The sequence below is a fragment of the Pinus tabuliformis genome, chromosome 5_2 (assembly GCF_031772625.1).
Source record: "Pinus tabuliformis cultivar Carrire ecotype Pingquan chromosome 5_2, CPIR1, whole genome shotgun sequence".
NCBI lineage: Eukaryota > Viridiplantae > Streptophyta > Pinopsida > Pinales > Pinaceae > Pinus > Pinus tabuliformis.
Window position 1 is genome coordinate 1068350855 of NC_142306.1, and position 18314 is coordinate 1068369168.

Sequence of the window (18314 nt, forward strand, 5' to 3'; positions counted from 1 at the left end):
AGCAAATGATAAAGACCAAAGATGAGCAAATCGCTCAAATGTCATCGCAGCTGGAAAAGATGAAGGGCGCGTCGCAGGTAAAAGAGTTTAAATCAGAGGCATTATTGATAAACAAAGCATTGATATCTCAGGTCAGACTCTTATGTCAACAGATCGCTCAAGCTGAGCCACTATGTGAGCTAACTACAGCAATAAATCAGCAGGTAGAAAACGCCAGGACTGAACTAGATCAAGCGGACGAGGCCATTACTGCATATCTTGAATGGCAAGATACTGATTTGGGAAAAGCAGCAAAATTGCCCAGGATTATAGAAACGCATAAAGATATACTTTTCACAGAATGGCACACTCAAATGATGAAAGCAGAAAGGGCGGCTTCAAGATGTAAATCAACCGCCAACAATCTAGTGGATCTAGTCAATAACACTCTTTACCTGGCCAATATGATTTCTCAATGTACACCGGGAAAGATGACAACCACAAATACATTAGAGCAAACATGCTACCCTGAATTAGAGGAAAAGGAAGATTAATCGCTGGAGTTAAAAGCTTAACCTCAGATGCATATTGGCTCTTTTTAATCAAGCCACATACACAGAGATCTGCCCTAAAGTGCCTTACAGACGCAATCGGGTGTATAATTCCCGATATCCAAGATGCCACCTACGCTGCACAGCTCAGTTCGTGCCTCAACAAACCCTCGGAAGTTGAGCCAATGCTTGCATTAAATCAGCTCAGATTCAAAGGAAAGCAGCCGACTTAATGAGTCACCTTCCCGCTTGCCAGATCGCCAACCAAAACAGGATCAAGAGTTATTGATACCAGCTTAGTAGGATTTCTGTTTAGTAGATATTTAAATTAGATTAGTATTTATAGACCCTTTCATTGTTTTGGAAAGGGTCGTAAAATTTTGTAACAGACTTAATAGGCTGAAGTTTGCACTACTGTGCTTCAGTCACTATTCTTTTATGAAATTGGACCAATTGTTCTGAATTCGACATTAAATTTTTTAATGCAATTGCGCACTATTGCCTTTGTTGAGGACGATTTCTGTGTTGGAGGAAGAACTGCTAATAGCGATTGATATTTGGGAATGTGCCGCAGCTCATATGGTACTTTTATCTATGTCTAAAGTCATTTCTTTTATATGAATTGTTATGCTATATATTCTTGCTATTGTTGAATACATGTATGCGCTGTAACAGCAAATCTCTATCTCAGCCCACTATTGGATGTTTTGCGATTTGCCTTTTCCTTTAATCATGCATGTAACAATGATATAAATGATAAAGTGTAGTAATTTCGCTGTTATCGCTTTGTGTAACTATTTATGCATAGCAATCTTGAATAATTTAATATCTATGTTTAGAGACAGAGTCATCTATATGCCTGTCTAAAAGCTCAGATCATCAAACGCTACACTTTAGAGATCGATAAAACCCTGGGGTAGATTATAGTTATTATATTCATGCCGATAGTTTTAGTTGTTTGCTTATCACTAGCATAATCTATAAGTCACTCATCCATCCCATTTTATCTATTTATGGGAAACTGGTCCCATTATCCCCAGTCGGAGCCACTATTCCAAACGGAAAAGGAGCTGTACTAAGGTCCGGACAGGGTGGTTTCCCCTATGTTGTTGCAGCGATTTCCGAGGCATCAACATAATTGGTGCTAGAAGGAGGGCCATCAACTGTGAATGGCACATAAGTCCAAACCTATAAGCCATTCTAAGAGTAATTCTCCCTCCGAATCCCCTCGACCTTCCCATTTGCACACTGGTTCGCCGGTATCCAAACAAGGAGAAGGGGAATCAACTACCACTGCTCAAACCCATCATACCCCAGAACAATTAAGTCTTGAATCACCTGAAGTCCAGTCTCTAATCCATAAACTTCAGAGCTTCTCGATTTCACCACAGAAATCTGAGGTATCAGAAAGCAGTGCGACTTCGCAATTCAATCTGACTCATCCTCTCACCAGACTTCAGAGCGAAAAACTTGGTATTGAACCCACTGAGTTCCCTTTACCCAAAAGGAAAAAGGCGAAGAAAATTACTGAAGGATCTGATAGTGAAGAGCTCTCATCCACGTCCTCCATTGCATTTTCCCCTCTGCGAAGTCAACCATCCACTCCCCCATTAAAAATTGTCGTTCACCAGGGATCAGAAGCCTCAATATCCCAACCTGTTCACTCCTCATCTTTGACCCCTTCCCATACATCTGGAATCCCAACAGTAGTGTCAACCACTGTCGCTATTATAATGGCAGACCCATGGACTAGGCCAGGTGCAGTCAACATGCCTGCACCATTGCATGATCTACCAGATGCTCCTGAAAAATGGCTGCCTAAATTTAACCCAGATGACGGGACCCAGGCTGAAGAACACATTAACAATTTTATGTTAGCAGTTAACTTAAAAGGAGTGACAGAGCAAGATGTTGTTGTAAGACTCTTCCCCTACACCTTACAAGGATCAGCAGGATCCTGGTATTTTTCCTTACCCTCTGGTTCAATTACCAGTTGGAACACATGCCAAGAGCAGTTTCTTACCAAATATGGAGATGATAGGTCCTTAGCTACTTTAATAAACGACCTCTCCAATCTGAGAATAGAGCATAGGGAACCAATAAAAGAGTTTAATGCCAGATTTAATAAACTCCTAAATAAAATCCCTACCGCTTCTAAACCAAGTGAACAAATTCGAAGCGAATGGTATATTACCGCCCTACCTGCCAACATAGCTATTTTTGTCGACAGGGCTGGGAAACCTACCTTAGCTGAAAACATGAGAGAAGCACTTGCTGTTGAAAAGCGCATTAACGCTCTAGAGAAGAAAGCTGCTTTGGAAGATAGAAAAGCTAAAAAAGTCTCATTTAAAGAGGATTCCAAGAAGAAAACCCCAAAGGACCCGTACGACATGGAGGGTTTACAAAAAGTCCTTAAAACGTTGTCTAACGAAATGGTTGAAATAAAGAAGCAGGTGGCCGAAACCTCAAACAAAAGGCCATTTAGGACTTTTAAGAAAACTGAAACAAAGCCACCCAATGTTATATCTAACGCAGATTCAGAGCAAGAAGAAGAGGAAGAGGAAACAACCTCACAAACCGATGATGAAGAAGAAGTAGCTGAATGCCACGGAATGTGGGATTTTATACTCCCAAACTCTGATACCGAGAATGAAGAAGAAGCCTTTCCGGTTACTACAAGAAGTAAAAGTACTTCTGAACCTACCCAGGCAACTTCAAAGAAAAGGAGCGCAGGTGCAACCACGACAAAGGAAAAAGTTCCCCCAAAGAAGTCGCCTGTAGTTATTCCGCAAAACCAGCCTTCAACTTCTAATTCTCCTTCGACATCCAAGACATTAGTGGTATCCGATTCAATGGAATATAACATTGTTGATGACATGAAGAAAACTAAGGCAAACATAACTATGTTTGAGCTTAGTAAATTAAAGCATCAGCAAAAATTACTTCTTAAAGAATTGAATGTTGTTCCCTCTACTCCCCTTCCCAGAGCAAGAGCTGCCAACGATTCAGGCCAACCTCCTTCAGGTATGGTTGAAGCTACCGATTCAGTTCTAATTGGAGATAGATCGAACTCATACTCCACCCTTCCTGCTGACCTATGAGATTTATAACAAAAACCTGCACAACTGTTTAATTGATTCAGGGGCATCATCTAATATAATGCCAGCTTCAGTTTGCTCTAAACTGAACATTGAACCCCAGAAGTCTGCTATTCATATTGTACAGTTGGACAGGACCAAAGTGCAGGTTGTGGGAGAAATTAATTCCGTAACCATCAGGTTGTCTGCCGATCCCAGGATTGTACAGAGGATTGATATCTTAATTGCTAACATACCTGAATTCTACGGTTTAATTTTGAGCAGAGATTGGTCCGAAAAACTGCATGGGTACATTTCCACAGATTGGTCACATATGTGGCTTCCCTACAAGGGAAAGCCAAATCAAATAAGGATCGATCGAGAGAAGCATATGACCCACACAGTTACTGAATTTGAGCAAGAAAACCAACCTGTGGCGTTCAACAACAACATTTTGGGGAACTATTCATCAGAGTCATTCTTTGGCAACTTTGTTGCCCAACCATCTCCTTTTTCAGTCAATCATTTTACATCTCAGATTGAAATTTTTTCACAAACTGATAAGTCCAGATGTTTTAATGATGCTGAGGAAAATGTAAATATTTTTGTTAATACTCCTTTATTTTGGTCTTTATATTTTGATGGCTCTAAGTCCAGCGAGGGCTCAGGAGCAGGTTGCATTTTGGTTAGTCCACAAGGAGAAAAGACAATGCTGTCTTGTAGGTTAGAATTTGACTGCACTAACAACACAGCCGAATATGAAGCTTTAGTCCAAGGATTATATAAAGCAATCGGCCTCGGAGTGCAATATCTAAAAGTATTCGGCAATTCGGAAATAATTGTCAAACAGGTGAGGAATGCAATTCATTGTCTTTCAAGTCACCTCAAGCATTATCAATCACTAGTACAGGATCTTACCTCACACTTTTCGGCATTTAACATTTCTTCCATTCCTAGGTCACAGAACTCGGCAGCCGACCTACTAGCCAATGTAGCTTCTAAGCTTCTACCTTCTGAAGACTACAGCCTTGATAGATTTTCTGTAGAATTACTTTTTAGGCCTTCAATTCCTGACAATGTCATTAATTGGAGAGTATAGGAAGCATTTATTAAATTGTTAAGAAAAAACAAACAAGTCTTTGCTTGGAAGTATGATGACTTGAAGACGTATGATACATCTATTATCCAGCATACCATTCCTATGCTTCCTGATCAGAAACCGATTCAGCAAAAGTTAAGAAAAATACATCCAAATTTGGAGAGCCAGATAAAGTCGGAGCTTAACAAGCTCTTGAAAGCCAAGATTATTTTTCTAGTCCGACATTCAAACTGGGTCTCTAATATGGTGCCAGTCAGAAAGAAAAATGGCGACATTCGAATCTGTATTGATTTCAGGAACCTGAACAAAGCGAGCTTGAAAGGTAACTTCCCATTACCTACTATGGAGAAAATCCTCCAATCAGTAGCAGGCTCTGAATTGATGTCCTTTCTTGATGGATTCTCAGGATATAACCAAGTTCTGGTTCACCCTGATGACCAACTTAAAACCACATTCAAAACAAAATGGGGAACATCTCCATATCAGAAAATGCCTTTTGGACTCATAAATGCAGGAGCGACATTTCAGAGAGCTATGGATATAGCCTTTAAAGGATTGATTAATCGAACGGTAGTCGTCTATCTAGACGATATTACTATATATTCTAAGAAGAGATATAATCATTTGCATGACTTAAATCAAATCTTTCAACGATGCAAAAGATATGGTATTTCTCTGAACCCAAAGAAGTCTTTCTTTTCTCTTGATCAAGGAAAACTCTTAGGCTTTATAGTATCCAAAGATGGCATTTATATTGATCCTGATCGGATCAAGGAAATTTCTGAAATCCCTTTCCCACACAATAAAAAGTCGATGCAGTCATTTTTAGGCCAGATTAATTTTGTTAAATGATTTGTTCCATATTTTTCTCAAATTGTATTACCACTTCAGACAATGATCAAGAAAAATTCAGTCTTCAAGTGGGGATCAGAAGAAAAGCAAGCTTTTGATGTTATCAAGGAATCAATAATCAATGCCCCGGCCTTGAATACTCCAAATTTTTCTAATCATTTTACATTGTATACCATTGCGTCCGATGTATCTTATGCTGCAGTTCTCACGCAGCCAAATGCTCCCAATTTAGAGGCATCCATATCATTCTTCTGTTCAAATCTTCAGGGTGCCGAATTAAATTACTCCGATGTAGAAAAACAAGCCTTTGCTGTATTCAAAGCGGTCAAACATTATCGACCCTTTCTTTTAAAAACCCATACAAAAATAATAGTTCCTTTCCCGGCAGTTAGGCAACTATTAATTCAAAAAGAACTGGGTGAAAAAAGGGCAAATTGGGTCACAGCGCTTCAAGAGTATGACTTAGAAATTAAGCCAGCAAAGATTGTTAGGGGCCAAGGTTTTTGCAGGATATTGGCAGGAGCATCCAACATTCCAAAATCAAGCGACACAGATCAAACTCAAGAAATTAATCAGATAAGTGTTACTGATTCTGGATCTCAATATGCAGATTTAATCTTTTATTTAAAGAATGGTTATGCACCTCCGAATTTGTCTTACAAAAACAAAAGGGCCATTAGATTAAAAGCGAAGAATTTTACCATCATTGATGACGTGCTTTTTAGACAGAATTACGATTCTATCTTGTTGAGATGCCTTGAAAAACCTGAAGCCCAAAAGGTTTTGCAGGAGCTACATGATGGACCAGCAGGAAGACATTTCGGCGCTGACACAACAACTCACAAAATTATTCATGCTGGTTACTATTGGCCTACTTTGTTTAAAGATGCTCACGAGTATGTAAGGAAATGTCTAAATTGTCAAACTGCTAGCGGAAGACAACGTAAATCAGCTTTTCCCCTGCAACCAATCAACATTGAACAGCCATTTGAGCAATGGGGATTGGATATCATTGGGGAGATTACTCCGGCATCTTCCAAACAGCATAAGTATATCCTTACTGTTACCGATTACTTTACAAAGTGGGTTGAGGCAATCCCTTTAAAGACAGCAAACTCTGAAACAATCATTGAATTCATAGACCAATTCATCATTACCAGGTTTGGTGTCCCAAATGCTCTTGTTTTTGATAATGCATCTTACTTTTCAGGCAATGCGATGTTTGATTTCGCTATTAAAAGAGGATTTAAGTTAAAATATTCTGCTAATTATTATCCCCAAGGAAATGGTTTAGCAGAATCTACTAATAAGAATCTGATTAAAATCATTAAGCGAACTATCGAACAAAATCAGAGGAATTGGCACAAATCCTTAGTGTTCGCATTATGGGCTGATAGAATAACACAGAAAGCTTCTATTGGAACTTCTCCATTTAATCTTGTCTATGGAAAAGAAGCAATCTTACCCACAAATCTTATTCTTCCTTCTTTAGCCCTAGTGCAGTTCATTGAGGAAACTCCTTCCTCTTCTATTCAGTTTAGACATGACCAGATCCTAAAATTAGAAGAAGAAAGAGAAAAAGCCAAGGTTACCCATGCCAAACATCAGCAAGTCATCAAAGTAGCTTTTGATTCAGCCTCATCCGGTTCAAAACAGTTCCAAGTCGGTGATTTAGTTCTGAAATGGGACAAAGAACATGAGGACAAGGGTAAACACTCCAAGTTCCAGAAGTTGTGGCTTGGACCATTTCAGATCTGTGAGAAGATAGGCCATTCAATCTTTATATTGCAAGATTTATCAGGTTTGAGAGATTCCCTCCCTGTTAATGGCCTTGTCTTAAAGAAATTCTTTCACTGAGGAGGTAACCCCTTCTCCTTTCATTTCAGTAGGTTTTTATAGTTTGTAGGATTTTTAGAAATAAGGTTGTGAGATGTCTCCCATTGACCTTTTGCTATATTTAAAAAGTTGTCCCATAGAATGAATATGAACATTTGCTTTTGAAATGATAGAATTTTTAACCAAAAAGGATAATTTCTAGGAAATTAGATATCTTTGTATTCTGAAATCACAATTCAAATTTTGTCAACTCCTCTCAAAGCATAGAAATATTGTAAACCATTTTCTGTTTTTCAAATTGGTCTCTAAAGGTTATCCATACTAAGATAGGAATCAATCCAATCTCAGCATCTTCAACTCTTACTCTGTCATCCATTACTCTTAAGAAGAAGATTGTTCACCCCATTCACTAAAGTTTATGATTTTTCAGAGTGTAATTCTAAAATATAAGATATTTAAGATAAGAGGTCTTATTACAAGCCTGCTTACCACGTTCATAGAGAAATAGTTTATCTGACATTACCAATACTGCAAACCAAAACAGGGTAATGGCTTGAAATTAAAAGACAAGGGGTCTCATCACGAGCCAGCTTGTTCAGTTAAACTACTATCAGTGAGTGGCATTGTCAAACAGCTGGCCACCAAACCAGGACAATGGCTTTTTATCTTATCAATGACAAAGAAGAAAAAGGAAATGAAATACAAAATATGAAAAAATATTTTGAATTCATTCTGTTAATCACACTCTTAATTGGATGGGACAATGGACAATCACATGGTTAAAAGGTATCCCTGTCGAAACTATAGATGTTTGCTGGCAGCAGAGGCTCTACCTATGACAGATGAGTTTACTATAAAGGCTGATTTGGAAAGATATTCTATTTTATCATTACAAACCAATAAAGACCTATTTCAAAGCTTAGAATGTTTTTATTTTCTTAAACAAGAGGAAGTCAACAAAATAGTTTCATTTTTTTTGAATATATTGAAATCTAGTTATATTAGAAATTTCCCCATTGATTGAAACTCTATTTTCTGAAAAAGCTTAAGTGTTTCTATTTTTGAAAGAGATAACTGGTTCTTCCAGCGAATCGCCAATTGTTGTGCTCTACAACAACCCCCCATTTCATATCATCTTTATTTATAAAGATTAACGTATGAAATGGGTCCCTTTAAAATTTAATTTGGTATTAATGCTATTATAATCCAAAAAAGTCCAATAAATGAATAAATGCACTTTATAAAACTTTCTGGGCAAACCCTTAAAAGAAATCACGTAATGATTTGTCATTGCGATAAAGCGATCGCAAGATCGCATATCGCAATGACACATGAATTATAATTAAGCACCCCAAAGTTTTCCGCCGACGCGCATTCAGCGCATTCGGTGATCGGCGATATTCCATGTACATGTTATAATGCCCCAAGCCAATAGCCCCGACGCGATACGTATTCAGCGCATTCGGCGATCGGCGACGCGCTACAACAGTTGTGATGCTCCCAAAGACTTGTCCCGATGCGATGCGCAATCTAGAATCGGATATCGGCGGCAATCTCACCCAACTCTTATTGCGCTCAAAGCTTTTCGCCGATGCGATATCGCATTCGGCGATCGGTGATATCCAATACACACCATTAAAGCGCACTAATTATATCCCCGATTGCGATCCGATAAAGCGCGGTTTTCAACGAAGAGCCGTTAAGTGATGGGATGACACAATTCATTTGTAATAAAAGCTTGATCTCTCATGCAATCCTTCATCTATGCTCAACCGCCAAAACGTCCATTGCATGCTTAAGTGAATCGTTCACCCAAATAACGATATAATGGGCATTTAAGGAATGACGGATTGAAAACGGCTAATTAATAAGATCATGTCCTAAAATATTTTTACGGATTGTATCCGCGTCCATTTTAAAAGCTAAATTCTTCAGTTACGCATCTATTCATATGTGCTGTATCACTTAAGAGTTTTTCATCGCTATCTCTGTGTATTACGCCCAATTGCCTCTTTGTGCAGAATTCATTCGTAGAAGCCAGGCCTGAGAAAATGGGAAAGAAGTCCAAGAAGACTGCAGGTGCTCCCGCAACACCAACTGCAGGACAAGCGGCCGCAAATAAAAAGAAGGGACTAATATCCGATACCACATGCACAGGGCTCACCAGAGTTACTTGGCAAGGCACTTATAACCTAATTGAAGCTGAGCAACCAGAAAAGGTGGTGACAGAAGCCAGTGTGGACTTACTCAAGAAGTCTGATGCAACTCTCAAAGATTTGGCCGACTCTTTCCTTCACAGGATAGCGGCCAGAGATCAAATTCTTCCCTATACAGACGTTGTACGATGGGCGATTGAAGAAATCCCCATATTAGACAGAACTTTTAATACCAGAGATGGGAGGATTTTCGGATCATTCAAGCCAGATGACCTAAGGCAAATGTATCATTTGCCTGAACCAGAGAAAATATATAACAAGGCCTTCTTGGAGAAGTTCGCAAGCGAGAATGAGATCGAATCTGAACCTATCAAGGATTGGAGGCAAAATCCCAACAAGCACAAGCATGAATCCTCCGGTAAGTACTCGATTGATTCTTTGGCTTCTCCTTATTGTTATACGGGGATTATGATGTGTAGGCTGTGGGGATTGCATGATTCTGCCAATTTTACCATTGAAATGGTTCCTTTAATGGAGGCAGCAGTAAACAGTTGGATTATGGATTGGGCTACTATTCTTTCAGATAAATTAGCGGTAGCTGTTCGTTATTTTAGATCTCAGACTGTTGTTCAGAAAGGAAAATGCCCCCGTTCTACTATAGTGCATATATCTTAGACACCCTTTGTTTCAATTCCGAATTTCCTGTTCTCGGGTGGAGGTGGACTGCACAGGACCCTTCACCCATTCATATATATCATCAAAAATTGTGGAAATCTTCTTATAAAGACCACCTGTATCAAATCTGTAATGGTTTTATGGTGCCCATTTACTATTCCATTTTTGATAAACCCATTTCAAAAATTTCCTATCAAGCTTCCTTTGATTTACCAGCGGTAGCAAGTTGGTTTGGAGAAGAAAATTTCACCTATATCAGAGTTTTAGGCAGTGAAGCCGACCCACATGTTCTTCCTCTATATGTTCCAGATAAGCTGCTAGCAAGGGAAATTGCATATCAAATCATGGCTGAAAGTACTACACAAACTCTCAAAAGAGAAAAGAAGAAGGGATGGCCATCTTTTCCCTTCAGATGTGGTGTTTATACTCTGCATGATCTTAAACATGCAGAAAAGGAAGCCACGAAGCTTCAGTCTTTAACTCTGGCCACAATCCCAAACAGACCATATGACCCAAAAAAGACTGCATACAATGCATTAGAACAGGCCAAATTAACAAGGTTTGAGCATCAGAAAGATATGTTTGATGACCTGTTCGTTGCCTCCGAATCAATAGGACATGCTAAAGAACTCGCTAGGATGCAATATAATGATGAGGGATTAACTGAGTTCAATAAACTCAGAGAACAAAGGTTGCAAACTCTACCTCTGGATTTACTGGCAACAACCCCAGCGACATCATCAAGCGGACCTGTTCGGGAATAGTCCAAGCAACAGGAGGAGAGGTAGAAGAAGCAACAGGAGAAAGAACTGACAGATAAGCAGAAAAGGGAACAAGAGGAACAACAGAGAAGGGAACAAGAAGAAAGGCAGAAAAAAGAACTGGCAGATAGGCAGAAAAAGGAACAAGAAGAAAAACAGAGGAAAGAAAAAGAGGAACAACAAAGGAAAGAGCAGCAGGAGCAAACCACCGATGTCAATGTAGACACTACTATAGACCCCAATTTATTACAAGAATGGCAGCAATTTCATTCCATCATTAGTGGATTGGAATGTTCAAAAGATGGGGATACTTCTAAGACAAATGATACTCAGGATGTTACCTCTCCTCAGGTTCCAAGTGGAACTAGCGGCCCACCAAGTTCTAAGGAAGTTGAAGTTATTCCAAAAGACCCCTTTGACCAGATTATTCTACAGATAGAAGATATTCCGCCATTGGATGTTTTCTACAGCCCAAGACACAGGGCAGTTGTAAAGCGATCGAGGAAGAGAAGAAGGATTGATCAACCTTCTATCTTCCCAGAATAAACGGTCACGGGTAAAGTAGTATGGAAGGAGGAATTGGATCCCTCTGATGACTTAACAAAGCTATCACAATATGCGGGCGCTTATTCGGCGACAACAATTGACAAAGCATCGGAGGTAAGCCTTCTATTGAAAAATAAGGACCAAGAAATCTTTGCGTTACAGACAGAATTGGTTGAAACAAAACAAAGGGCAACACAAGCAGAAGAAAAGTTGTTGGCACAACAACAAGAGAACAATCAGTTGACTCAGCAATTGAAAGCGGAAATGCAAAGGATTGATCAAGGTGCAATCCAGAAACAAAAAGAATTGTCGGAGGCATTGGAAAATTTGAGAGTGGCGAATGAGCAAATGATAAAGACCAAAGATGAGCAAATCGCTCAAATGTCATTGCAGCTGGAAAAGATGAAGGGCGCGTCGCAGGTAAAAGAGTTTAAATCAGAGGCATTATTGATAAACAAAGCGTTGATATCTCAGGTCAGACTCTTATGTCAGCAGATCGCTCAAGCTGAGCCACTATGTGAGCTAACTACAACAATAAATCAGCAGGTAGAAAACGCCAGGACTGAACTAGATCAAGCGGACGAGGCCATTACTGCATATCTTGAATGGCAAGATACTGATTTGGGAAAAGCAGCAAAATTGCCCAGGATTATAGAAACGCATAAAGATATACTTTTCACAGAATGGCACACTCAAATGATGAAAGCAGAAAGGGCGGCTTCAAGATGTAAATCAACCGCCAACAATCTAGTAGATCTAGTCAATAACACTCTTTACCTGGCCAATATGATTTCTCAATGTACACCGGGAAAGATGACAACCACAAATACATTAGAGCAAACATGCTACCCTGAATTAGAGGAAAAGGAAGATTAATCGCTGGAGTTAAAAGCTTAACCTCAGATGCATATTGGCTCTTTTTAATCAAGCCACATACACAGAGATCTGCCCTAAAGTGCCTTACAGACGCAATCGGGTGTATAATTCCCGATATCCAAGATGCCACCTATGCTGCACAGCTCAGTTCATGCCTCAACAAACCCCCGGAAGTTGAGCCAATGCTTGCATTAAATCAGCTCAGATTCAAAGGAAAGCAGCCGACTTAATGAGTCACCTTCCCGCTTGCCAGATCGCCAACCAAAACAAGATCAAGAGTTATTGATACTAGCTTAGTAGGATTTCTGTTTAGTATATATTTAAATTAGATTAGTATTTATAGACCCTTTCATTGTTTTGGAAAGGGTCGTAAAATTTTGTAACAGACTTAATAGGCTGAAGTTTGCACTACTGTGCTTCAGTCACTATTCTTTTATGAAATTAGACCAATTGTTCTGAATTCGACATTAAATTTTTTAATGCAATTGCGCACTATTGCCTTTGTTGAGAACGATTTCTGTCTTGGAGGAGGAACTGCTAATAGCGATTGATATTTGGGAATGTGCCACAGCTCATATGGTACTTTTATCTATGTCTAAAGTCATTTCTTTTATATGAATTGTTATGCTATATATTCTTGCTATTGTTGAATACATGTATGCGCTGTAACAGCAAATCTCTATCTCAGCCCACTATTGGATGTTTTGCGATTTGCCTTTTCCTTTAATCATGCATGTAACAATGATATAAATGATAAAGTGTAGTAATTTCGCTGTTATCGCTTTGTGTAACTATTTATGCATAGCCATCTTGAATAATTTAATATCTATGTTTAGAGACAGAGTCATCTATATGCCTGTCTAAAAGCTCAGATCATCAAACGCTACACTTTAGAGATCGATAAAACCCCGGGGTAGATTATAGTTATTATATTCATGCCGATAGTTTTAGTTGTTTGCTTATCACTAGCATAATCTATAAGTCACTCATCCATCCCATTTTATCTATTTCTGGGAAACTGGTCCCATTATCCCCAGTCGGAGCCACTATTCCAAACGGAAAAGGAGCTGTACTAAGGTCCGGACCGGGTGGTTTCCCTTATGTTGTTGCAGCGATTTCCGAGGCATCAACAGGTATAATTGGGACTTCTTATTGGGGAGATCCCCTTACATGTTGGCAGGTCCAGCAGCGTCAACATTTTGGCGCTAGAAGGAGGGCCAAATGATAAGCTGAGTCCTCACATCTATTTTGAATCTCTACATATCTATCATGACTAACTACCGAGTTTCTCTTCCAGAGTGCATGTCTTATGGAAACAACTTCATTATCTCGAAAAAGCTCTCAGATAACTTGTCTCATAAAACATATGATGGTGGAGGCCACGTAGCCTTGGTTAGGCACGCGGTCAGCATTGTAGGCTCATGCGAAAGACATGGATTCTTTGAAGAATAAATGAGTTGTGTGTTGTTTGTCTACACGCTTCGAGGGCACCCAATGCACAGGTGTGCCATGCTGCAAGAACACATGCACAACATAAGTGGTCTACCTTTATCACATTTGCTTGCATGTCACAAACAAGAGAATGCACACACTCAACATCTGCATGCAGTGTATCACAACACCATGGAAACTCCACAGAGTGCATGTCATACGCTCTCACTCATCTCTGTTTTGTGGTCGCTTATAAACTCAGAGTGTGTTTGTCTTCACTGTTATATCTTTATTGTTTGTTGGTTCGCATAACTACCTTGTTCCCAATTCACCAACATGGGTCAACCAATGTGCGGTGGTTGCATTGTAAGTATCACTTCACGTGAGATGGCCCATGCACCATTAGCGTAGGAGTAGTAGTAGTGTTTTCTTTCAATCTGTTTTCTTGCATGCTTGTTTGCTTACTTGTTTTGTTGGTTTGTTTTCTTGCTTGCTTGTTTTCTTACTCACTTTTCTTTCGCTTTTTCTTCTGCTTCTACTTTGCTTTGTTGTTTGTTTTCTTGTTTTTTTCGTAGGTTAGTTTCGCATGAAACCACGTATGACTCTTGAAACAAGTTGGGTAAAGCACAAGGGGACTTGTATAACTATCAACATTTGGTTATCTGTTGTCCACTCTCTTATGTAAGAACTTTTTGTCTTCAGTGGAAAATAAGTATTGTTCGAAGTGAACCTTGGTGAAAACACAACGCTTGCGCGCTCACTAGTATCACCTACTCTAGTCAATTGTTTTTGGGTTAATCGTTGTTAGCTCAGTCAAGTAGAGTAAGGTGAGGGGGAAAACATTAACAGGCATGTCAAAGGTATAATAAACTAATTCTCTGCAGGAACAACCTATTCTTCTCTTAATAAGTCAGGATCCCTCTTCTGCCTCTGAAATGAATAAGTGTTATGCACAATTATGAAGATGAAAAATGAAAAAATGAAAAAATGAAAAAAGTTTGAAAAAATGAAAAATGAATAAGGCGAAAGAAGAGAAAGGCTTCATGCACAAAGAGGTGATGCAAGTAACTCCACAGGGGTACTCACCAGGCTCGTTGGCAGTGGAGCCATGCTTGTGTTCCTATGTGAGTCCGTCGGGGTACTGTCCAGGCCTACAAGCAAGAGAGCACCACCAGAGATGAAACTAAGACTCTGACGACTATACTACTTGTGCACCAATATACCCCTCAACCCCAATCAAAACAACCATGTTGACTTGGCTTGGAATGTGTGTCAATCGACCAAGAGGGTGGAAGATGCTACATTTTACAATCAAGCAAGTGTGGAAACCAAGACAAACTAAGAACTGAACAATACTTCCAGAGGTGTTAGACCTGTTTTTCACAAATAAGGTCCATTTAGAGAAGTGGAGTTCTACTAGTGTGTCACCAAGTGTTGTAGCGGCTACAACCACCCTCCAAAATTTTTCCTTAGCTTCATTTTGGAGCCTCCCTACCAACCTTCACAACAGCATGTCTTGCTTCATCAAGTACACAAGCTCTAGTGATTTTCTTACAGAGAGACAGCCTGTCGATCAAACCTTGATGCATTCCCCTCACAGGTTGTTCATCCAGACTTGGTCCAGTAGTAGGCTGAGTAGCTCCTTCAAGAATTTGTGCAAATCTAGAGGGAAACCAGCCTTCCCTCTAGAAATTGTGCAATCTTGGCTGGCAGCCTGTTGGACACCAAAATTGCACAATTCTGCTAAGTAAGCTTCACCCATAAAATTTCACAATCCTTCCCTGCTGGGCTGCTCAGCCTAGAATTTTCACAAATCTGGGTAGAAGTCCGCTGATTTGCCCAGAAATTGCACAAATCTTCTGAGCAATCAGCCCAGCTCCCAACCAGAAATGCACATTTTCTCCCAACAGTTGAGAAACCTCTTGCATGTGCAGCTGAGTTGATTGGTTTCCCACGGGATTGAACAAAATAGACTTGCATGCATGGGTTGCTTCTCCCAAGGTAGCATGCAAAGGCATCCCTTGTTTCAGGGATCTATTTTTGGCATTTGGAGGTTACATGCAAAGATCATTTCAGAAACCTCCCACCAAGTGGCGCTTTCCCTAGAATTGTAGCATGCACGTCAAAACCTCGATTTTATCAAAATTCATCAACTGGACACTATAGAGATCATTCCTCACATCAACCTTGCAGCTTTGACATCCCACATCGCATCTAGGAGCTTTCAGCACATTCATCTCAGTTGTTTTGGGGTAAGTCTGCTTTCCATGTCCTGTGTTGCATTTCTGGCGCTTTTTGTGTTTTGCTTCGTATGAACACTATTTGCTTGATTTCAGTGAGTGTCTGATGTCTTTTTGATACATAGTAGCTTGTAAAAGAACCATTTTAGTTTTCATTAACATCTCACTGCTGTTGCATGAGTGAAATTATTTTTCATGAACGGTCGCCGATTCGACGACTCATTGTTGGCTTATGGGGGCCTGACCCAGGTTCGAAGTTATTTAGCCAAACAAATCCATACACTATTGGCCCTTTCAGCATCAGCCCACAGAGCGTGGACTGAATTCTCATCCGAAGCAATATGGGGGGATGCTGGAACCAAGTTTCCGCACCCTTGAGATGTTTGTGATGTCTTTACATCGGAATTACAATCTTTAACCAAAATCTAGGCTCTAAGCCCAAAAAATTCCCTTGGGGGATCTTGCACCCAATAGGCCCCCAAAAAAATCATCGTGACTCGCCCTCAAGTCACTCTATCACTATGGATATCTTTCTGCGAAGACCTCCCAACTCTGACTGGATCGTTGCAAGTTCGGTAGTGCACTGAACAGCTACTTGTTGTAATTCCTTGATGCATTGTTTAGTGACTATTGTGGCTGAACTATTGCCCTGGATCCTTTCCTGCATTGCTTGCAGCTGTGTGAGCTTTGCTTCAATGGAGGTTGTAATGGTGTACGCCTCATCGATCCATGGCTGTAAGCGCGCCTTCCAAACAACTTCCTTATGTTGAGCAGCATCCACCTGCTCCTTGAGTGCCTTAGCCTGCTGCATCCTCACGAGCCTCTATGTAAGGGCAACCGTCTGCGTTGTCCCTTTTACTTCGTCATATCTCTGCTACAGATCACGCACCTCTGTCTCTAGGCATTGTATGTTTGGGTCCTCCTGAAGGGTGGTGAGGACCTCTCGTAGTTCTGCAGTGACTCCATCCTGCAAAATATAGAGTGTCTCTCGAGGGAGCGTAGCCACATTTAATATGATTCCCTTCAACCCACTGACCATAGGCCTGTTGGCCTCATTTTCTTTAACGAGTGCACCATCTGGCAGCACTATTATGTTAGTCATCTGGGAGTGTAGCATTTCCTCGGCCGTGAAAGTGCCTACTATGAGGCTAGTTGACACAGTGCCAACCTGTGGAGTGCGCACCTGAAACTCCTGTATCTGCACCCGAAGAGCACCCAACACCATCTGGTGTTTCTCCTCAAACTACTGGAGGGCCTCTGCGGTGACATCCCTCATCGTCTCATCAATATCATGGAGATCCCCCTTAGTGAGGGTGATCGGGTTGAATGAAGTCTTTGAATCCTTCGACTTCTTTTGTGGCCCTACCTGCTCTCTTGGGCACGAACGTTTTAGCTGGGTGGATGCTGTTTGCGGGTCCATGCCACCTTGCTATGTATCAGTCTCCGGGTTAGGCGAAGCATACTTATGTCCTTCGTGCTCTTCTTCTGCTGTCTTTTGCTGCTCTTCTTCCAACTTCATAGCATCGCGCACCACCTAGGCCTTAGCCACTGCTTCTTCCTTCCTAAGTTTCTCTGCCAACCACGCAATCCACAGTTTCACCTCTTCCTTCTTCTGCTACGCAGTGGACTTCTCTGCTTCCATGGTGAAGCCAGCTGGAGTGTGCCACTCCGACCTTCCTAAGTTTCTCTGCTAACCATGCCATCCACAGTTTCACCTCTTCCTCCTTCTGCTGCGCGGTGGACTTCTCTGCTTCCATGGTGAAGCCAGCTGGAGTGTGCCACTCCGGTGGCCAGGACTCAAGGACCGTGAAGATGACATTGTCTGTCGCCAGATAGGGTAACTCACACCACGTCTTCGCGGGGTCCTTCCACGCCCTAATGTAGACATGGTGGAAATCTACCTTGAACTCTGTGAAGCTCTGCAAACTGTTGTAAACCGTGGGCAATAACCGCGACTTACGATTAATCCCCATTCTGATGTTCATCTCCATGAACACCCATAATATTTTGTTGTCCCTTATCCTTTGTGCATCCTTGGTCGCCGACAGCGAAGCGTACTTCGCTACCTCCGAAAGGTCCTACGCGATTGTCGAGAACTGGCTATCTTCTAGCAATTCCCATGCCACCATTACTATTGACAACAGAATCCATGCATAGTGAATGGTTTTTCCCTACTCCTGTGCCTCGCAGTAGTTCTCAAGGAACTATCCGCATAAATAGTTTTCCCAGTTGAAC